Source organism: Hyla sarda, unplaced genomic scaffold (assembly GCF_029499605.1).
Source record: "Hyla sarda isolate aHylSar1 unplaced genomic scaffold, aHylSar1.hap1 scaffold_186, whole genome shotgun sequence".
NCBI lineage: Eukaryota > Metazoa > Chordata > Amphibia > Anura > Hylidae > Hyla > Hyla sarda.
This window is the reverse complement of record NW_026608510.1, coordinates 148,768-171,611: the sequence shown is the minus strand read 5'-3', so window position 1 is coordinate 171,611 and position 22,844 is coordinate 148,768. Positions and strand designations below refer to the sequence as shown.

At 46.5% G+C, this 22,844-nt stretch overlaps 8 non-coding genes and 1 pseudogene across 8 annotated transcripts; all 9 read left to right on the top strand.

Annotated features, from left to right (window-relative positions):
- The first annotated feature begins 311 nt into the window (after positions 1-311).
- LOC130315074 (U2 spliceosomal RNA) lies at positions 312-502 on the top strand. Its single transcript, XR_008862660.1, has one exon. It is a non-coding gene; the product is annotated as a U2 spliceosomal RNA (small nuclear RNA).
- A 2,081-nt stretch (positions 503-2,583) lies between these two features.
- LOC130315283 (U2 spliceosomal RNA) lies at positions 2,584-2,774 on the top strand. The gene has a single exon (XR_008862836.1). It is a non-coding gene; the product is annotated as a U2 spliceosomal RNA (small nuclear RNA).
- Positions 2,775-4,872: 2,098 nt separating this feature from the next.
- Positions 4,873-5,063, top strand: LOC130315281 (U2 spliceosomal RNA). Its single transcript, XR_008862835.1, has one exon. It is a non-coding gene; the product is annotated as a U2 spliceosomal RNA (small nuclear RNA).
- Positions 5,064-7,155: 2,092 nt separating this feature from the next.
- Positions 7,156-7,346, top strand: LOC130315280 (U2 spliceosomal RNA). Its single transcript, XR_008862834.1, has one exon. It is a non-coding gene; the product is annotated as a U2 spliceosomal RNA (small nuclear RNA).
- Positions 7,347-9,437: 2,091 nt separating this feature from the next.
- LOC130315195 (U2 spliceosomal RNA) lies at positions 9,438-9,628 on the top strand. Its single transcript, XR_008862769.1, has one exon. It is a non-coding gene; the product is annotated as a U2 spliceosomal RNA (small nuclear RNA).
- A 2,086-nt stretch (positions 9,629-11,714) lies between these two features.
- On the top strand, positions 11,715-11,905 carry LOC130315073 (U2 spliceosomal RNA). Its single transcript, XR_008862659.1, has one exon. It is a non-coding gene; the product is annotated as a U2 spliceosomal RNA (small nuclear RNA).
- Positions 11,906-14,013: 2,108 nt separating this feature from the next.
- Positions 14,014-14,204, top strand: LOC130315279 (U2 spliceosomal RNA). Its single transcript, XR_008862833.1, has one exon. It is a non-coding gene; the product is annotated as a U2 spliceosomal RNA (small nuclear RNA).
- A 2,090-nt stretch (positions 14,205-16,294) lies between these two features.
- Positions 16,295-16,485, top strand: LOC130315278 (U2 spliceosomal RNA). Its single transcript, XR_008862832.1, has one exon. It is a non-coding gene; the product is annotated as a U2 spliceosomal RNA (small nuclear RNA).
- A 2,091-nt stretch (positions 16,486-18,576) lies between these two features.
- Positions 18,577-18,655, top strand: LOC130315243 (U2 spliceosomal RNA; annotated as a pseudogene).
- Positions 18,656-22,844: the final 4,189 nt, after the last annotated feature.

Sequence of the window (22,844 nt, the reverse complement as noted above, 5' to 3'; positions counted from 1 at the left end):
AGGTGTGTGCTTGTGTGTGTGTTTCCTATGCAGATCCTAAGCCCAGTGTCACATGCAAGTAGGAGGAGTAAGAAGGGTTCCTGGCAAATCCGGGTTATGGATTGCATTTAAAAAGGCCCCGTGGGAGTGCAATGGGCCCCTGTCTTGCTGCTTAGCAATAATGGTATGGGTTTAGGTTCTGCTGTGTGTACTGGTGGTTGACTGCCCCCCAGCCCAGAGTGTGCATGGAAAATTGTCTGGCAGCCTCCCTGACAGCAAGCAGTGATAGTGCCCATGAAGGGCACCTTGTTGGGCCCGCCCCTTTCACGGTTATCGCTTCTCGGCCTTTTGGCTAAGATCAAGTGTAGTATCTGTTCTTATCAGTTTAATATCTGATACGTCCCCTATCTGGGGACCATATATTAAATGGATTTTTGAGAACGGGGGCCGATTTCGAAGCTTGCTTCCGTCGCCCTATGCATTGACCCGATATGGCAGTATCTTCGGGTACAGTGCACCACCCCCTTACAGGGTTAAAAAGAAAGATTCCTACTTTCATTGCTACCTGCTTGCTGGCTAGCCAGCTAGCCAGCCCTGTGGGCCTTGCTGCTGCTGCAGCCAAAAAACAAAAGGTGGTGCTGCTGCTGCTTCTGCTTCTGCTTGTGTCTGGCCGCTGTTGGAGCGTCCAGGCACAGGACTTCTGCTGCTGCTGACTAAATGGCCTCCTTAATTGGATCATTTGAGTAGCCAGCACACCTGTGCAGGTAGGGCATGACATGATAGGCAGCTGCCTTGATAGCGGGTGGGTGCTGAATGTTCCTAATTGACAAAATAAGATTAATGCTTATGAAGAAATATAAAATCTCATCCCTTCCCCAATATCGCGCCACACCCCTACCCCTTAATTCCCTGGTTGAACTTGATGGACATATGTCTTTTTTCGACCGTACTAACTATGTAACTATGTAACATAACATGGGGGGGGGGGGGGGTCTCCTGGCTGTTCACACAGGTGTGTCATTGCTGTACATTGACCATGCATTGCTTCTGTGGTATTGCAAAGGCAAAGACAAATGCTTCCAGCCATCCATTGCACTAATGGATTGGTCATCAGCTGGCTGTCTATGTCCCGCATCAATATAGACCAAAGTACAGAGGGTTAGGCTATGCTATTGTGCACCTACCTGATGCATCAGAAGGTGCGAGGCCCTTGCTAAATTCTGTGCACAGACTTTGAGATCTATACTTTAGACTGTATCTAAACCTGCTCCAACATGGACTGACATTCTGGCCTACTTTCAGCCGATGCGACTTGTCTGTCGCTGAACAGTCGCTTTTTATGTATTCAGCACCTATGTATAATGTTGTAAAAATGCTCTAGAAGCTAAAGTCGCAGAAATGTCACACATATTTGGCCTGCAACTTTCTGTGCGACAAATTCAGACAGGAAAAATCAGTATAAATCCTTAGAAAATTATCCCCCAGTGTCTCCATCTGCTGGCGGTATTGAATAAGCATTGCTGCACTGATGGGGTATGCATTAGACGAAAAAAAAGAAGAAAAAGAAGAATAATACGCCCAGAAAAGAGGCGAAAAGGAGAAAAACGTAAAAAAACGTGAAAAAAAAGTAAGAGGAAGAGAAGGGAAAAAAAGGTGGAAATGGGTTTAAAAGTGATTTCGGCGGAGAAATATATATATATATATATATATATATATATATATATATATATACGCGCACACACACACATATATATAAACGTATTCTCCGTTGAGATATTGCAGCCGCTGCTGTGTCCAGGCCCAGGAGCCTTAGCACTGTGCTGTGATGTCACTCAATACCACTGACATCACTAAGTGTAAACAACATCTCTCCTTTGCTGTGTATGTGACTATGGAGCTGTTTGGTGATGTCGTCTATTATGGCCTTCATAGAAGCAACAGGAGATTGTTGCATCCATCTAGAACCCTCAGAACTACAGTGCTATGATGTCACTCACTTCCACAGGCCTTGCAGAGTGTAAACAACAACAACCCAGCTTTGTTGTGTATGTAACCATAGGGATTTGTGATGTCACCTAGAACCTTCACAGCAGCGACAGCTTTATGAGGAGCATCAGCACTGCTCTGCCTGAGCAGAACCATCACCGCCATAGGTTGTCAAATAACCCGGGTTTAACCCACACAGGTAAGTCCAATGGGGTGCAGGCATGTCCTCTATGCTTACAGCTTCCCGTGGGTGTTGGTTTGATACCGTTTGGGGACAGCCAAGGAGGCATCTGCAGGCAACAAAGGTAGGTGTGTGCTTGTGTGTGTGTTTCCTATGCAGATCCTAAGCCCAGTGTCACATGCAAGTAGGAGGAGTAAGAAGGGTTCCTGGCAAATCCGGGTTATGGATTGCATTTAAAAAGGCCCCGTGGGAGTGCAATGGGCCCCTGTCTTGCTGCTTAGCAATAATGGTATGGGTTTAGGTTCTGCTGTGTGTACTGGTGGTTGACTGCCCCCCAGCCCAGAGTGTGCATGGAAAATTGTCTGGCAGCCTCCCTGACAGCAAGCAGTGATAGTGCCCATGAAGGGCACCTTGTTGGGCCCGCCCCTTTCACGGTTATCGCTTCTCGGCCTTTTGGCTAAGATCAAGTGTAGTATCTGTTCTTATCAGTTTAATATCTGATACGTCCCCTATCTGGGGACCATATATTAAATGGATTTTTGAGAACGGGGGCCGATTTCGAAGCTTGCTTCCGTCGCCCTATGCATTGACCCGATATGGCAGTATCTTCGGGTACAGTGCACCACCCCCTTACAGGGTTAAAAAGAAAGATTCCTACTTTCATTGCTACCTGCTTGCTGGCTAGCCAGCTAGCCAGCCCTGTGGGCCTTGCTGCTGCTGCAGCCAAAAAACAAAAGGTGGTGCTGCTGCTGCTGCTTCTGCTGCTTCTGCTTCTGCTTGTGTCTGGCCGCTGTTGGAGCGTCCAGGCACAGGACTTCTGCTGCTGCTGACTAAATGGCCTCCTTAATTGGATCATTTGAGTAGCCAGCACACCTGTGCAGGTAGGGCATGACATGATAGGCAGCTGCCTTGATAGCGGGTGGGTGCTGAATGTTCCTAATTGACAAAATAAGATTAATGCTTATGAAGAAATATAAAATCTCATCCCTTCCCCAATATCGCGCCACACCCCTACCCCTTAATTCCCTGGTTGAACTTGATGGACATATGTCTTTTTTCGACCGTACTAACTATGTAACTATGTAACATAACATGGGGGGGGGGGGGGGGTCTCCTGGCTGTTCACACAGGTGTGTCATTGCTGTACATTGACCATGCATTGCTTCTGTGGTATTGCAAAGGCAAATACAAATGCTTCCAGCCATCCATTGCACTAATGGATTGGTCATCAGCTGGCTGTCTATGTCCCGCATCAATATAGACCAAAGTACAGAGGGTTAGGCTATGCTATTGTGCACCTACCTGATGCATCAGAAGGTGCGAGGCCCTTGCTAAATTCTGTGCACAGACTTTGAGATCTATACTTTAGACTGTATCTAAACCTGCTCCAACATGGACTGACATTCTGGCCTACTTTCAGCCGATGCGACTTGTCTGTCGCTGAACAGTCGCTTTTTATGTATTCAGCACCTATGTATAATGTTGTAAAAATGCTCTAGAAGCTAAAGTCGCAGAAATGTCACACATATTTGGCCTGCAACTTTCTGTGCGACAAATTCAGACAGGAAAAATCAGTATAAATCCTTAGAAAATTATCCCCCAGTGTCTCCATCTGCTGGCGGTATTGAATAAGCATTGCTGCACTGATGGGGTATGCATTAGACGAAAAAAAAGAAGAAAAAGAAGAATAATACGCCCAGAAAAGAGGCGAAAAGGAGAAAAACGTAAAAAAACGTGAAAAAAAAGTAAGAGGAAGAGAAGGGAAAAAAAGGTGGAAATGGGTTTAAAAGTGATTTTGGCGGAGAAATATATATATATATATATATATATATATATATATATATATATATATACGCGCACACACACACATATATATAAACGTATTCTCCGTTGAGATATTGCAGCCGCTGCTGTGTCCAGGCCCAGGAGCCTTAGCACTGTGCTGTGATGTCACTCAATACCACTGACATCACTAGGTGTAAACAACATCTCTCCTTTGCTGTGTATGTGACTATGGAGCTGTTTGGTGATGTCGTCTATTATGGCCTTCATAGAAGCAACAGGAGATTGTTGCATCCATCTAGAACCCTCAGAACTACAGTGCTATGATGTCACTCACTTCCACAGGCCTTGCAGAGTGTAAACAACAACAACCCAGCTTTGTTGTGTATGTAACCATAGGGATTTGTGATGTCACCTAGAACCTTCACAGCAGCGACAGCTTTATGAGGAGCATCAGCACTGCTCTGCCTGAGCAGAACCATCACCGCCATAGGTTGTCAAATAACCCGGGTTTAACCCACACAGGTAAGTCCAATGGGGTGCAGGCATGTCCTCTATGCTTACAGCTTCCCGTGGGTGTTGGTTTGATACCGTTTGGGGACAGCCAAGGAGGCATCTGCAGGCAACAAAGGTAGGTGTGTGCTTGTGTGTGTGTTTCCTATGCAGATCCTAAGCCCAGTGTCACATGCAAGTAGGAGGAGTAAGAAGGGTTCCTGGCAAATCCGGGTTATGGATTGCATTTAAAAAGGCCCCGTGGGAGTGCAATGGGCCCCTGTCTTGCTGCTTAGCAATAATGGTATGGGTTTAGGTTCTGCTGTGTGTACTGGTGGTTGACTGCCCCCCAGCCCAGAGTGTGCATGGAAAATTGTCTGGCAGCCTCCCTGACAGCAAGCAGTGATAGTGCCCATGAAGGGCACCTTGTTGGGCCCGCCCCTTTCACGGTTATCGCTTCTCGGCCTTTTGGCTAAGATCAAGTGTAGTATCTGTTCTTATCAGTTTAATATCTGATACGTCCCCTATCTGGGGACCATATATTAAATGGATTTTTGAGAACGGGGGCCGATTTCGAAGCTTGCTTCCGTCGCCCTATGCATTGACCCGATATGGCAGTATCTTCGGGTACAGTGCACCACCCCCTTACAGGGTTAAAAAGAAAGATTCCTACTTTCATTGCTACCTGCTTGCTGGCTAGCCAGCTAGCCAGCCCTGTGGGCCTTGCTGCTGCTGCAGCCAAAAAACAAAAGGTGGTGCTGCTGCTGCTTCTGCTGCTTCTGCTTCTGCTTGTGTCTGGCCGCTGTTGGAGCGTCCAGGCACAGGACTTCTGCTGCTGCTGACTAAATGGCCTCCTTAATTGGATCATTTGAGTAGCCAGCACACCTGTGCAGGTAGGGCATGACATGATAGGCAGCTGCCTTGATAGCGGGTGGGTGCTGAATGTTCCTAATTGACAAAATAAGATTAATGCTTATGAAGAAATATAAAATCTCATCCCTTCCCCAATATCGCGCCACACCCCTACCCCTTAATTCCCTGGTTGAACTTGATGGACATATGTCTTTTTTCGACCGTACTAACTATGTAACTATGTAACATAACATGGGGGGGGGGGGGGGTCTCCTGGCTGTTCACACAGGTGTGTCATTGCTGTACATTGACCATGCATTGCTTCTGTGGTATTGCAAAGGCAAAGACAAATGCTTCCAGCCATCCATTGCACTAATGGATTGGTCATCAGCTGGCTGTCTATGTCCCGCATCAATATAGACCAAAGTACAGAGGGTTAGGCTATGCTATTGTGCACCTACCTGATGCATCAGAAGGTGCGAGGCCCTTGCTAAATTCTGTGCACAGACTTTGAGATCTATACTTTAGACTGTATCTAAACCTGCTCCAACATGGACTGACATTCTGGCCTACTTTCAGCCGATGCGACTTGTCTGTCGCTGAACAGTCGCTTTTTATGTATTCAGCACCTATGTATAATGTTGTAAAAATGCTCTAGAAGCTAAAGTCGCAGAAATGTCACACATATTTGGCCTGCAACTTTCTGTGCGACAAATTCAGACAGGAAAAATCAGTATAAATCCTTAGAAAATTATCCCCCAGTGTCTCCATCTGCTGGCGGTATTGAATAAGCATTGCTGCACTGATGGGGTATGCATTAGACGAAAAAAAAGAAGAAAAAGAAGAATAATACGCCCAGAAAAGAGGCGAAAAGGAGAAAAACGTAAAAAAACGTGAAAAAAAAGTAAGAGGAAGAGAAGGGAAAAAAAGGTGGAAATGGGTTTAAAAGTGATTTCGGCGGAGAAATATATATATATATATATATATATATATATATATATATATATATACGCGCACACACACACATATATATAAACGTATTCTCCGTTGAGATATTGCAGCCGCTGCTGTGTCCAGGCCCAGGAGCCTTAGCACTGTGCTGTGATGTCACTCAATACCACTGACATCACTAGGTGTAAACAACATCTCTCCTTTGCTGTGTATGTGACTATGGAGCTGTTTGGTGATGTCGTCTATTATGGCCTTCATAGAAGCAACAGGAGATTGTTGCATCCATCTAGAACCCTCAGAACTACAGTGCTATGATGTCACTCACTTCCACAGGCCTTGCAGAGTGTAAACAACAACAACCCAGCTTTGTTGTGTATGTAACCATAGGGATTTGTGATGTCACCTAGAACCTTCACAGCAGCGACAGCTTTATGAGGAGCATCAGCACTGCTCTGCCTGAGCAGAACCATCACCGCCATAGGTTGTCAAATAACCCGGGTTTAACCCACACAGGTAAGTCCAATGGGGTGCAGGCATGTCCTCTATGCTTACAGCTTCCCGTGGGTGTTGGTTTGATACCGTTTGGGGACAGCCAAGGAGGCATCTGCAGGCAACAAAGGTAGGTGTGTGCTTGTGTGTGTGTTTCCTATGCAGATCCTAAGCCCAGTGTCACATGCAAGTAGGAGGAGTAAGAAGGGTTCCTGGCAAATCCGGGTTATGGATTGCATTTAAAAAGGCCCCGTGGGAGTGCAATGGGCCCCTGTCTTGCTGCTTAGCAATAATGGTATGGGTTTAGGTTCTGCTGTGTGTACTGGTGGTTGACTGCCCCCCAGCCCAGAGTGTGCATGGAAAATTGTCTGGCAGCCTCCCTGACAGCAAGCAGTGATAGTGCCCATGAAGGGCACCTTGTTGGGCCCGCCCCTTTCACGGTTATCGCTTCTCGGCCTTTTGGCTAAGATCAAGTGTAGTATCTGTTCTTATCAGTTTAATATCTGATACGTCCCCTATCTGGGGACCATATATTAAATGGATTTTTGAGAACGGGGGCCGATTTCGAAGCTTGCTTCCGTCGCCCTATGCATTGACCCGATATGGCAGTATCTTCGGGTACAGTGCACCACCCCCTTACAGGGTTAAAAAGAAAGATTCCTACTTTCATTGCTACCTGCTTGCTGGCTAGCCAGCTAGCCAGCCCTGTGGGCCTTGCTGCTGCTGCAGCCAAAAAACAAAAGGTGGTGCTGCTGCTGCTTCTGCTGCTTCTGCTTCTGCTTGTGTCTGGCCGCTGTTGGAGCGTCCAGGCACAGGACTTCTGCTGCTGCTGACTAAACGGCCTCCTTAATTGGATCATTTGAGTAGCCAGCACACCTGTGCAGGTAGGGCATGACATGATAGGCAGCTGCCTTGATAGCGGGTGGGTGCTGAATGTTCCTAATTGACAAAATAAGATTAATGCTTATGAAGAAATATAAAATCTCATCCCTTCCCCAATATCGCGCCACACCCCTACCCCTTAATTCCCTGGTTGAACTTGATGGACATATGTCTTTTTTCGACCGTACTAACTATGTAACTATGTAACATAACATGGGGGGGGGGGGGGTCTCCTGGCTGTTCACACAGGTGTGTCATTGCTGTACATTGACCATGCATTGCTTCTGTGGTATTGCAAAGGCAAAGACAAATGCTTCCAGCCATCCATTGCACTAATGGATTGGTCATCAGCTGGCTGTCTATGTCCCGCATCAATATAGACCAAAGTACAGAGGGTTAGGCTATGCTATTGTGCACCTACCTGATGCATCAGAAGGTGCGAGGCCCTTGCTAAATTCTGTGCACAGACTTTGAGATCTATACTTTAGACTGTATCTAAACCTGCTCCAACATGGACTGACATTCTGGCCTACTTTCAGCCGATGCGACTTGTCTGTCGCTGAACAGTCGCTTTTTATGTATTCAGCACCTATGTATAATGTTGTAAAAATGCTCTAGAAGCTAAAGTCGCAGAAATGTCACACATATTTGGCCTGCAACTTTCTGTGCGACAAATTCAGACAGGAAAAATCAGTATAAATCCTTAGAAAATTATCCCCCAGTGTCTCCATCTGCTGGCGGTATTGAATAAGCATTGCTGCACTGATGGGGTATGCATTAGACGAAAAAAAAGAAGAAAAAGAAGAATAATACGCCCAGAAAAGAGGCGAAAAGGAGAAAAACGTAAAAAAACGTGAAAAAAAAGTAAGAGGAAGAGAAGGGAAAAAAAGGTGGAAATGGGTTTAAAAGTGATTTCGGCGGAGAAATATATATATATATATATATATATATATATATATATATATATATACGCGCACACACACACATATATATAAACGTATTCTCCGTTGAGATATTGCAGCCGCTGCTGTGTCCAGGCCCAGGAGCCTTAGCACTGTGCTGTGATGTCACTCAATACCACTGACATCACTAGGTGTAAACAACATCTCTCCTTTGCTGTGTATGTGACTATGGAGCTGTTTGGTGATGTCGTCTATTATGGCCTTCATAGAAGCAACAGGAGATTGTTGCATCCATCTAGAACCCTCAGAACTACAGTGCTATGATGTCACTCACTTCCACAGGCCTTGCAGAGTGTAAACAACAACAACCCAGCTTTGTTGTGTATGTAACCATAGGGATTTGTGATGTCACCTAGAACCTTCACAGCAGCGACAGCTTTATGAGGAGCATCAGCACTGCTCTGCCTGAGCAGAACCATCACCGCCATAGGTTGTCAAATAACCCGGGTTTAACCCACACAGGTAAGTCCAATGGGGTGCAGGCATGTCCTCTATGCTTACAGCTTCCCGTGGGTGTTGGTTTGATACCGTTTGGGGACAGCCAAGGAGGCATCTGCAGGCAACAAAGGTAGGTGTGTGCTTGTGTGTGTGTTTCCTATGCAGATCCTAAGCCCAGTGTCACATGCAAGTAGGAGGAGTAAGAAGGGTTCCTGGCAAATCCGGGTTATGGATTGCATTTAAAAAGGCCCCGTGGGAGTGCAATGGGCCCCTGTCTTGCTGCTTAGCAATAATGGTATGGGTTTAGGTTCTGCTGTGTGTACTGGTGGTTGACTGCCCCCCAGCCCAGAGTGTGCATGGAAAATTGTCTGGCAGCCTCCCTGACAGCAAGCAGTGATAGTGCCCATGAAGGGCACCTTGTTGGGCCCGCCCCTTTCACGGTTATCGCTTCTCGGCCTTTTGGCTAAGATCAAGTGTAGTATCTGTTCTTATCAGTTTAATATCTGATACGTCCCCTATCTGGGGACCATATATTAAATGGATTTTTGAGAACGGGGGCCGATTTCGAAGCTTGCTTCCGTCGCCCTATGCATTGACCCGATATGACAGTATCTTCGGGTACAGTGCACCACCCCCTTACAGGGTTAAAAAGAAAGATTCCTACTTTCATTGCTACCTGCTTGCTGGCTAGCCAGCTAGCCAGCCCTGTGGGCCTTGCTGCTGCTGCAGCCAAAAAACAAAAGGTGGTGCTGCTGCTGCTTCTGCTGCTTCTGCTTCTGCTTGTGTCTGGCCGCTGTTGGAGCGTCCAGGCACAGGACTTCTGCTGCTGCTGACTAAATGGCCTCCTTAATTGGATCATTTGAGTAGCCAGCACACCTGTGCAGGTAGGGCATGACATGATAGGCAGCTGCCTTGATAGCGGGTGGGTGCTGAATGTTCCTAATTGACAAAATAAGATTAATGCTTATGAAGAAATATAAAATCTCATCGCTTCCCCAATATCGCGCCACACCCCTACCCCTTAATTCCCTGGTTGAACTTGATGGACATATGTCTTTTTTCGACCGTACTAACTATGTAACTATGTAACATAACATGGGGGGGGGGGTCTCCTGGCTGTTCACACAGGTGTGTCATTGCTGTACATTGACCATGCATTGCTTCTGTGGTATTGCAAAGGCAAAGACAAATGCTTCCAGCCATCCATTGCACTAATGGATTGGTCATCAGCTGGCTGTCTATGTCCCGCATCAATATAGACCAAAGTACAGAGGGTTAGGCTATGCTATTGTGCACCTACCTGATGCATCAGAAGGTGCGAGGCCCTTGCTAAATTCTGTGCACAGACTTTGAGATCTATACTTTAGACTGTATCTAAACCTGCTCCAACATGGACTGACATTCTGGCCTACTTTCAGCCGATGCGACTTGTCTGTCGCTGAACAGTCGCTTTTTATGTATTCAGCACCTATGTATAATGTTGTAAAAATGCTCTAGAAGCTAAAGTCGCAGAAATGTCACACATATTTGGCCTGCAACTTTCTGTGCGACAAATTCAGACAGGAAAAATCAGTATAAATCCTTAGAAAATTATCCCCCAGTGTCTCCATCTGCTGGCGGTATTGAATAAGCATTGCTGCACTGATGGGGTATGCATTAGACGAAAAAAAAGAAGAAAAAGAAGAATAATACGCCCAGAAAAGAGGCGAAAAGGAGAAAAACGTAAAAAAACTTGAAAAAAAAGTAAGAGGAAGAGAAGGGAAAAAAAGGTGGAAATGGGTTTAAAAGTGATTTTGGCGGAGAAATATATATATATATATATATATATATATATATATATATATATACGCGCACACACACACATATATATAAACGTATTCTCCGTTGAGATATTGCAGCCGCTGCTGTGTCCAGGCCCAGGAGCCTTAGCACTGTGCTGTGATGTCACTCAATACCACTGACATCACTAGGTGTAAACAACATCTCTCCTTTGCTGTGTATGTGACTATGGAGCTGTTTGGTGATGTCGTCTATTATGGCCTTCATAGAAGCAACAGGAGATTGTTGCATCCATCTAGAACCCTCAGAACTACAGTGCTATGATGTCACTCACTTCCACAGGCCTTGCAGAGTGTAAACAACAACAACCCAGCTTTGTTGTGTATGTAACCATAGGGATTTGTGATGTCACCTAGAACCTTCACAGCAGCGACAGCTTTATGAGGAGCATCAGCACTGCTCTGCCTGAGCAGAACCATCACCGCCATAGGTTGTCAAATAACCCGGGTTTAACCCACACAGGTAAGTCCAATGGGGTGCAGGCATGTCCTCTATGCTTACAGCTTCCCGTGGGTGTTGGTTTGATACCGTTTGGGGACAGCCAAGGAGGCATCTGCAGGCAACAAAGGTAGGTGTGTGCTTGTGTGTGTGTTTCCTATGCAGATCCTAAGCCCAGTGTCACATGCAAGTAGGAGGAGTAAGAAGGGTTCCTGGCAAATCCGGGTTATGGATTGCATTTAAAAAGGCCCCGTGGGAGTGCAATGGGCCCCTGTCTTGCTGCTTAGCAATAATGGTATGGGTTTAGGTTCTGCTGTGTGTACTGGTGGTTGACTGCCCCCCAGCCCAGAGTGTGCATGGAAAATTGTCTGGCAGCCTCCCTGACAGCAAGCAGTGATAGTGCCCATGAAGGGCACCTTGTTGGGCCCGCCCCTTTCACGGTTATCGCTTCTCGGCCTTTTGGCTAAGATCAAGTGTAGTATCTGTTCTTATCAGTTTAATATCTGATACGTCCCCTATCTGGGGACCATATATTAAATGGATTTTTGAGAACGGGGGCCAATTTCGAAGCTTGCTTCCGTCGCCCTATGCATTGACCCGATATGGCAGTATCTTCGGGTACAGTGCACCACCCCCTTACAGGGTTAAAAAGAAAGATTCCTACTTTCATTGCTACCTGCTTGCTGGCTAGCCAGCTAGCCAGCCCTGTGGGCCTTGCTGCTGCTGCAGCCAAAAAACAAAAGGTGGTGCTGCTGCTGCTTCTGCTGCTTCTGCTGCTTCTGCTTCTGCTTGTGTCTGGCCGCTGTTGGAGCGTCCAGGCACAGGACTTCTGCTGCTGCTGACTAAACGGCCTCCTTAATTGGATCATTTGAGTAGCCAGCACACCTGTGCAGGTAGGGCATGACATGATAGGCAGCTGCCTTGATAGCGGGTGGGTGCTGAATGTTCCTAATTGACAAAATAAGATTAATGCTTATGAAGAAATATAAAATCTCATCCCTTCCCCAATATCGCGCCACACCCCTACCCCTTAATTCCCTGGTTGAACTTGATGGACATATGTCTTTTTTCGACCGTACTAACTATGTAACTATGTAACATAACATGGGGGGGGGGGGGGGGTCTCCTGGCTGTTCACACAGGTGTGTCATTGCTGTACATTGACCATGCATTGCTTCTGTGGTATTGCAAAGGCAAAGACAAATGCTTCCAGCCATCCATTGCACTAATGGATTGGTCATCAGCTGGCTGTCTATGTCCCGCATCAATATAGACCAAAGTACAGAGGGTTAGGCTATGCTATTGTGCACCTACCTGATGCATCAGAAGGTGCGAGGCCCTTGCTAAATTCTGTGCACAGACTTTGAGATCTATACTTTAGACTGTATCTAAACCTGCTCCAACATGGACTGACATTCTGGCCTACTTTCAGCCGATGCGACTTGTCTGTCGCTGAACAGTCGCTTTTTATGTATTCAGCACCTATGTATAATGTTGTAAAAATGCTCTAGAAGCTAAAGTCGCAGAAATGTCACACATATTTGGCCTGCAACTTTCTGTGCGACAAATTCAGACAGGAAAAATCAGTATAAATCCTTAGAAAATTATCCCCCAGTGTCTCCATCTGCTGGCGGTATTGAATAAGCATTGCTGCACTGATGGGGTATGCATTAGACGAAAAAAAAGAAGAAAAAGAAGAATAATACGCCCAGAAAAGAGGCGAAAAGGAGAAAAACGTAAAAAAACGTGAAAAAAAAGTAAGAGGAAGAGAAGGGAAAAAAAGGTGGAAATGGGTTTAAAAGTGATTTCGGCGGAGAAATATATATATATATATATATATATATATATATATATATATATATATATATACGCGCACACACACACATATATATAAACGTATTCTCCGTTGAGATATTGCAGCCGCTGCTGTGTCCAGGCCCAGGAGCCTTAGCACTGTGCTGTGATGTCACTCAATACCACTGACATCACTAGGTGTAAACAACATCTCTCCTTTGCTGTGTATGTGACTATGGAGCTGTTTGGTGATGTCGTCTATTATGGCCTTCATAGAAGCAACAGGAGATTGTTGCATCCATCTAGAACCCTCAGAACTACAGTGCTATGATGTCACTCACTTCCACAGGCCTTGCAGAGTGTAAACAACAACAACCCAGCTTTGTTGTGTATGTAACCATAGGGATTTGTGATGTCACCTAGAACCTTCACAGCAGCGACAGCTTTATGAGGAGCATCAGCACTGCTCTGCCTGAGCAGAACCATCACCGCCATAGGTTGTCAAATAACCCGGGTTTAACCCACACAGGTAAGTCCAATGGGGTGCAGGCATGTCCTCTATGCTTACAGCTTCCCGTGGGTGTTGGTTTGATACCGTTTGGGGACAGCCAAGGAGGCATCTGCAGGCAACAAAGGTAGGTGTGTGCTTGTGTGTGTGTTTCCTATGCAGATCCTAAGCCCAGTGTCACATGCAAGTAGGAGGAGTAAGAAGGGTTCCTGGCAAATCCGGGTTATGGATTGCATTTAAAAAGGCCCCGTGGGAGTGCAATGGGCCCCTGTCTTGCTGCTTAGCAATAATGGTATGGGTTTAGGTTCTGCTGTGTGTACTGGTGGTTGACTGCCCCCCAGCCCAGAGTGTGCATGGAAAATTGTCTGGCAGCCTCCCTGACAGCAAGCAGTGATAGTGCCCATGAAGGGCACCTTGTTGGGCCCGCCCCTTTCACGGTTATCGCTTCTCGGCCTTTTGGCTAAGATCAAGTGTAGTATCTGTTCTTATCAGTTTAATATCTGATACGTCCCCTATCTGGGGACCATATATTAAATGGATTTTTGAGAACGGGGGCCGATTTCGAAGCTTGCTTCCGTCGCCCTATGCATTGACCCGATATGGCAGTATCTTCGGGTACAGTGCACCACCCCCTTACAGGGTTAAAAAGAAAGATTCCTACTTTCATTGCTACCTGCTTGCTGGCTAGCCAGCTAGCCAGCCCTGTGGGCCTTGCTGCTGCTGCAGCCAAAAAACAAAAGGTGGTGCTGCTGCTGCTTCTGCTGCTTCTGCTTCTGCTTGTGTCTGGCCGCTGTTGGAGCGTCCAGGCACAGGACTTCTGCTGCTGCTGACTAAATGGCCTCCTTAATTGGATCATTTGAGTAGCCAGCACACCTGTGCAGGTAGGGCATGACATGATAGGCAGCTGCCTTGATAGCGGGTGGGTGCTGAATGTTCCTAATTGACAAAATAAGATTAATGCTTATGAAGAAATATAAAATCTCATCCCTTCCCCAATATCGCGCCACACCCCTACCCCTTAATTCCCTGGTTGAACTTGATGGACATATGTCTTTTTTCGACCGTACTAACTATGTAACTATGTAACATAACATGGGGGGGGGGGGGGGTCTCCTGGCTGTTCACACAGGTGTGTCATTGCTGTACATTGACCATGCATTGCTTCTGTGGTATTGCAAAGGCAAAGACAAATGCTTCCAGCCATCCATTGCACTAATGGATTGGTCATCAGCTGGCTGTCTATGTCCCGCATCAATATAGACCAAAGTACAGAGGGTTAGGCTATGCTATTGTGCACCTACCTGATGCATCAGAAGGTGCGAGGCCCTTGCTAAATTCTGTGCACAGACTTTGAGATCTATACTTTAGACTGTATCTAAACCTGCTCCAACATGGACTGACATTCTGGCCTACTTTCAGCCGATGCGACTTGTCTGTCGCTGAACAGTCGCTTTTTATGTATTCAGCACCTATGTATAATGTTGTAAAAATGCTCTAGAAGCTAAAGTCGCAGAAATGTCACACATATTTGGCCTGCAACTTTCTGTGCGACAAATTCAGACAGGAAAAATCAGTATAAATCCTTAGAAAATTATCCCCCAGTGTCTCCATCTGCTGGCGGTATTGAATAAGCATTGCTGCACTGATGGGGTATGCATTAGACGAAAAAAAAGAAGAAAAAGAAGAATAATACGCCCAGAAAAGAGGCGAAAAGGAGAAAAACGTAAAAAAACGTGAAAAAAAAGTAAGAGGAAGAGAAGGGAAAAAAAGGTGGAAATGGGTTTAAAAGTGATTTCGGCGGAGAAATATATATATATATATATATATATATATATATATATATATATACGCGCACACACACACATATATATAAACGTATTCTCCGTTGAGATATTGCAGCCGCTGCTGTGTCCAGGCCCAGGAGCCTTAGCACTGTGCTGTGATGTCACTCAATACCACTGACATCACTAGGTGTAAACAACATCTCTCCTTTGCTGTGTATGTGACTATGGAGCTGTTTGGTGATGTCGTCTATTATGGCCTTCATAGAAGCAACAGGAGATTGTTGCATCCATCTAGAACCCTCAGAACTACAGTGCTATGATGTCACTCACTTCCACAGGCCTTGCAGAGTGTAAACAACAACAACCCAGCTTTGTTGTGTATGTAACCATAGGGATTTGTGATGTCACCTAGAACCTTCACAGCAGCGACAGCTTTATGAGGAGCATCAGCACTGCTCTGCCTGAGCAGAACCATCACCGCCATAGGTTGTCAAATAACCCGGGTTTAACCCACACAGGTAAGTCCAATGGGGTGCAGGCATGTCCTCTATGCTTACAGCTTCCCGTGGGTGTTGGTTTGATACCGTTTGGGGACAGCCAAGGAGGCATCTGCAGGCAACAAAGGTAGGTGTGTGCTTGTGTGTGTGTTTCCTATGCAGATCCTAAGCCCAGTGTCACATGCAAGTAGGAGGAGTAAGAAGGGTTCCTGGCAAATCCGGGTTATGGATTGCATTTAAAAAGGCCCCGTGGGAGTGCAATGGGCCCCTGTCTTGCTGCTTAGCAATAATGGTATGGGTTTAGGTTCTGCTGTGTGTACTGGTGGTTGACTGCCCCCCAGCCCAGAGTGTGCATGGAAAATTGTCTGGCAGCCTCCCTGACAGCAAGCAGTGATAGTGCCCATGAAGGGCACCTTGTTGGGCCCGCCCCTTTCACGGTTATCGCTTCTCGGCCTTTTGGCTAAGATCAAGTGTAGTATCTGTTCTTATCAGTTTAATATCTGATACGTCCCCTATCTGGGGACCATATATTAAATGGATTTTTGAGAACGGGGGCCGATTTCGAAGCTTGCTTCCGTCGCCCTATGCATTGACCCGATATGGCAGTATCTTCGGGTACAGTGCACCACCCCCTTACAGGGTTAAAAAGAAAGATTCCTACTTTCATTGCTACCTGCTTGCTGGCTAGCCAGCTAGCCAGCCCTGTGGGCCTTGCTGCTGCTGCAGCCAAAAAACAAAAGGTGGTGCTGCTGCTGCTTCTGCTGCTTCTGCTTCTGCTTGTGTCTGGCCGCTGTTGGAGCGTCCAGGCACAGGACTTCTGCTGCTGCTGACTAAATGGCCTCCTTAATTGGATCATTTGAGTAGCCAGCACACCTGTGCAGGTAGGGCATGACATGATAGGCAGCTGCCTTGATAGCGGGTGGGTGCTGAATGTTCCTAATTGACAAAATAAGATTAATGCTTATGAAGAAATATAAAATCTCATCCCTTCCCCAATATCGCGCCACACCCCTACCCCTTAATTCCCTGGTTGAACTTGATGGACATATGTCTTTTTTCGACCGTACTAACTATGTAACTATGTAACATAACATGGGGGGGGGGGGGGGGGGTCTCCTGGCTGTTCACACAGGTGTGTCATTGCTGTACATTGACCATGCATTGCTTCTGTGGTATTGCAAAGGCAAAGACAAATGCTTCCAGCCATCCATTGCACTAATGGATTGGTCATCAGCTGGCTGTCTATGTCCCGCATCAATATAGACCAAAGTACAGAGGGTTAGGCTATGCTATTGTGCACCTACCTGATGCATCAGAAGGTGCGAGGCCCTTGCTAAATTCTGTGCACAGACTTTGAGATCTATACTTTAGACTGTATCTAAACCTGCTCCAACATGGACTGACATTCTGGCCTACTTTCAGCCGATGCGACTTGTCTGTCGCTGAACAGTCGCTTTTTATGTATTCAGCACCTATGTATAATGTTGTAAAAATGCTCTAGAAGCTAAAGTCGCAGAAATGTCACACATATTTGGCCTGCAACTTTCTGTGCGACAAATTCAGACAGGAAAAATCAGTATAAATCCTTAGAAAATTATCCCCCAGTGTCTCCATCTGCTGGCGGTATTGAATAAGCATTGCTGCACTGATGGGGTATGCATTAGACGAAAAAAAAGAAGAAAAAGAAGAATAATACGCCCAGAAAAGAGGCGAAAAGGAGAAAAACGTAAAAAAACGTGAAAAAAAAGTAAGAGGAAGAGAAGGGAAAAAAAGGTGGAAATGGGTTTAAAAGTGATTTCGGCGGAGAAATATATATATATATATATATATATATATATATATATATATACGCGCACACACACACATATATATAAACGTATTCTCCGTTGAGATATTGCAGCCGCTGCTGTGTCCAGGCCCAGGAGCCTTAGCACTGTGCTGTGATGTCACTCAATACCACTGACATCACTAGGTGTAAACAACATCTCTCCTTTGCTGTGTATGTGACTATGGAGCTGTTTGGTGATGTCGTCTATTATGGCCTTCATAGAAGCAACAGGAGATTGTTGCATCCATCTAGAACCCTCAGAACTACAGTGCTATGATGTCACTCACTTCCACAGGCCTTGCAGAGTGTAAACAACAACAACCCAGCTTTGTTGTGTATGTAACCATAGGGATTTGTGATGTCACCTAGAACCTTCACAGCAGCGACAGCTTTATGAGGAGCATCAGCACTGCTCTGCCTGAGCAGAACCATCACCGCCATAGGTTGTCAAATAACCCGGGTTTAACCCACACAGGTAAGTCCAATGGGGTGCAGGCATGTCCTCTATGCTTACAGCTTCCTGTGGGTGTTGGTTTGATACCGTTTGGGGACAGCCAAGGAGGCATCTGCAGGCAACAAAGGTAGGTGTGTGCTTGTGTGTGTGTTTCCTATGCAGATCCTAAGCCCAGTGTCACATGCAAGTAGGAGGAGTAAGAAGGGTTCCTGGCAAATCCGGGTTATGGATTGCATTTAAAAAGGCCCCGTGGGAGTGCAATGGGCCCCTGTCTTGCTGCTTAGCAATAATGGTATGGGTTTAGGTTCTGCTGTGTGTACTGGTGGTTGACTGCCCCCCAGCCCAGAGTGTGCATGGAAAATTGTCTGGCAGCCTCCCTGACAGCAAGCAGTGATAGTGCCCATGAAGGGCACCTTGTTGGGCCCGCCCCTTTCACGGTTATCGCTTCTCGGCCTTTTGGCTAAGATCAAGTGTAGTATCTGCATTTGGTCTGGTCGGAAGGTGTCTGTGGTACCCTGCTTCTCGGCCTTGGGGGATTGTCTCTCCTTACGGAGGGACTTCACCCCCTTGCTGCTATTGGGGAGCGGGCTTAGTCCACAGACAACGGGTTGCGATCCCCCTGTCTCTGGGACCTTGTGTCTCAGAAGGCATTTTCGGTACGTTGAGCGTTACCTGTAGCTTCGGAAGCACCTAGGGTACCCCCGACCTCTGCCTTGGGTAAGGGTTCCGCTTTTATAGCGGGATTCCGAGCCCCTGCTGCTATTGGGGAAGGGGCTTAGTCCCTGGGTGTGGAAGATGCCGTTCTCCTGGGCTTTCCCCTCTGGGGAAATGTCGATGCGAAATACCATCCGCATAGAGGTGTCGGAGAGCCATCGTCAGTTGAAGAACCTCCGCTTCATTGCGGAGGTGATTCTTCTTGACTACTTCCGCCTCAATAGGGAGGACATCCTGTGTCTAAATGACCAGGAAAGCCGTGGCCTGTATACCGTCACCTTCACGGCCACGGCGTGTTGCGATAACATCTATGCAACCTTGTCTGGTGCGGACCAGAGGGACGATCGACTCGACGGTCTTTCGTTCCAGTTCCTCTATGGTGAGGAACATATACCGTTGGTGGTGGCTATGCACAGCCCTCATGTGACCACGGAGGATATAGCCACTTTTCTTCGGCGATACTGCGAAGAGGTGCGATTCGCAAACAAAATCTTGAACTCCGTGCGGTTCTGGAACGGCAAGAGGAAGTTCTGGGTCAAGCTCCGTAAGGATCCCGGTGGTATTGGGGGTCTTTGCCATCCGCCCCCAAATTTTGCCATCGGGAGAGTTCGGGGCTTCCTGTTCTATCCTCAAATGCCTATGTATTGCCGAAATTGCTTGAGGTTTGGCCACACCCAGGAGACCTGCGGCGCGGAGCGTGTGATTCGCTGCAATAGGTGTGGCCAAGAAGGTCACATAGCCTCAAGATGTAGCCACACGATAAGGTGCAACCTCTGCGGAGAGGAAAATCACGATTTTAATTCCTGTCCCCATAAAGCAAAAACTACGATGGGTGGGTCAAGGCTGGGCCCACCCAAAGAGGGGACAGGACAAAAGACATCCTTTTTTAAGATGCCCAAACCCCAGATGGCAGGTACTGATGGGTCCAGGCCCAAGACCTCTGGTGCTCCATCGGGGGGCCCACCGGTGGTAGTGCTAGGGGGAGGCCATGGGGATTCCACGAAGCCCGGGCGGGTGATCGAGTTTACTGCCCGGGAAATTGAAAGACGTCGATCTACTTCCTACCTGGCTCAAGAGCCCGCCGAAACTTCTGAAGGGGGCTCACCTGTGGCGGGTGGCAGCCGACGGGCCTCGGTGGGGGCAGAGGTGGACCCAAAATTGCAACATAAGCCAGGTACTGGCTTGGCCCAGGGTCGCCCTGCTCCGGACGAAGAGGCCCCGGTGAAAGCCCGCCGGAAGGGGAGCCAGGTGGCCAGGTCTGAGCCCGGTCCTGTTACTCCGCCTATACAGGACAGGGCCAAGAAGACAAGTGGCGCCAAACCAGGGTTTGCTGCCCCGCCAGCAGTGGACCCGGTGGGTAAAACTGGCCATCGTCGATCGATGGGGAAGTTGGAGCAACAGTCCTCAGCAACGCTTGCTGGGGAACAAGCGATGAAAACTTCCCAGGGTAGCGGCAAAGGTTCCGGAAAAGAGGCCTCACAGGCCCCTGTGCAGCAGTTCCAGTCGTCAAAAGATGAAAGAAGACGCAGATCCATCAGCCGGGGGCCAGAGATTACATCGAGTGAGAGCAACACAGAGGATATGGACAGCAGTGTGACATTTAAAAGACAAAGAGAAGAAGAAGAGGAAGACATTCAAAGGAAAGCGGCGTGCCGTAGTTCGGACGAGAGCGAGCTCAGGGTCGGGGCATCATCGATCTCAAGCTCCGACCCTCAGAACATCAAGGAGCTGATGACCCCGCAGGCGGGGGATGACGGTACGCAGCTTATTATTGACTTTGATTCTCCAAGCACGGACTCTCCATAAACTATGCCTATCCCTGTAAAAATTGCCTCACTCAATGTGAGGTCCTTAAAGAGCCCTGATCGCAGGGCTGCTTTATTTTCTTATCTAGAGACATGTGACTTTGACCTTTGCCTGCTACAAGAATGTGGAATCCCTAGTAAAATGGACTATAAAGACTTAAAAGAAGACTGGAAGCTGGGCCCATCCATATGGTCCGGTGCAAATGACTGTCGTTCTGTGGGTGTTGGGCTGCTCTGCCGAGGCCAGTCCTTTTCTATTCATACAGTAACTGAGATTGTGCCTGGCAGAGCTCTTTTAATTCATCTATATTTTAATGGACTTTTAATTCGTGTTTTAAATGTGTATGCCCCTCCTGATAAACAGGAGCGGGCAGAACTATTTGAAATTTTACCACTGTTTTGTGTTGGGTCTTCCCCCCTGCTGGTGGGAGGTGATTTTAACTGCATACGTGATGGGGAACACCGGCAGGGTGGGGATATTAATCGTAAAGACCGCACTTCTTACCTGCTTAAAAATTTTATTGATGATTTTAATTTGAAAGATTGCTGGAAGGATCTCTTGCCGGAGGACCCGGGCGCCACATGGTCCAATGGAAGAGTGAGCTCCAGAATCGATTTTATTTTTTCCTCTAGAGCTTTTAAACCCCTGAAATGCACGCTCGAGCAGAATATCTTCTCTGATCATAAGCTCCTCTTGGTGGGCCTGGAGCTAGAGGGGGAGCAAAAAGCAAAAAGGGGCCTCTGGAGATTAAACACCACACTCCTAGAGGACCCTGAGATAAAAGAGGAGTTTGTGCGGACCTACCAATGCTGGCAATCACAAAGAAAACCCCACGAGCCTATGCTGCACTGGTGGGAGGGCACCAAATCTAAAATCAGATATTTTTTTATCAAAGCAGGTAAGAAGAAGGCAAAAATGGAAAAACAGTGGTTTTATGTTCTTAACATGCGTTTAAATGTACTTTTTAAATTGAAAGAAGCTGGTATGGATGTAGAAAATGATATTTTAAACCTTAAAACTGAAATAAAACATGCCATAGAAAAGAAAGGGAAACAAATCATTTTTAACTCACATGTGCAGCACCTGGAGGAGGGCGAGAAATGTTCCCGTTTCTTTTTTAAAAAAGTGATGAATAGGAGGGATATCATCCAAAACCTTGAGGGTGAATCCACTCCAAAAGGCATGTTAGATGCAGTTTTTAACTTCTACCAGCTTCTTTTTAATAAGAAAGATCTTAATCCATCCTTTTTAGAACATGTTCTTAATTCCCTTGATTTTAAGCTAGATGTTTTAGACCAGGAGGTTTTATCCCGTGATCTTAACTTAGATGAACTTTTATTTGTTTTTAAAAGTTTTTCTAGTGGGAAGGCCCCTGGGGAAGATGGTTTACCCATCGAATTTTATTTAGCTTTTTGGGATATTTTAAAGGATGATATGGTTTTATTGTATAAAGAAACTTTTATTGTTAATGAACTTCCCCCTTCCTGGAGGAGGGGGATTGTATCATTACTTTTTAAAAAGGGTGAAAAGGATATGCTAAAAAATTGGCGCCCCATCACACTTTTAAATGTCGATTATAAAGTTTTAGCCAAGTTATTAGCTGTCCGTTTTAAACCTTTTATTCATAAATTAATTCACCCAAATCAGGTTTGTGGGGTACCTGGAAGGTCTATAGCTGAATCCCTAAATATTTTAAGAGATGTTTTATGGTATTTTAAGGATAGAAATCAAACTGTAGCAATTTTATCCTTAGACTTTGAAAAAGCCTTTGATAGGGTCTCCCATGAATACCTGTTTTTAGTTCTTAAAAAGATGGCAGTGCCTGAAACGATTTTAAGCCGAATCATGCTTTTATACCGATCCTGTTTTAGTCAAGTCTCTGTTAATGGCTTTTTAACCAGCGGTGTTCCTCTTTTATCAGGTGTCAAACAGGGCTGCCCCCTGTCCCCACTCCTTTTTATTTGCGCAATCGAACCACTGATGGCCCTCCTCAGAAAAGACCGGGTAGTAAGAGGCGTACCGATACCTGGTGGAGGAGGGACCCATCTAAAGGTGTTGGGGTACATGGATGATGTCACCATACTGTGCCCGGACTCTCCATCCATGAGGGGGGCATTGAGGAACACCAGCTATTTCTGCGAGGTCTCTGGTTTTAAGCTAAACACAGATAAATGTGACTGTTTTTATA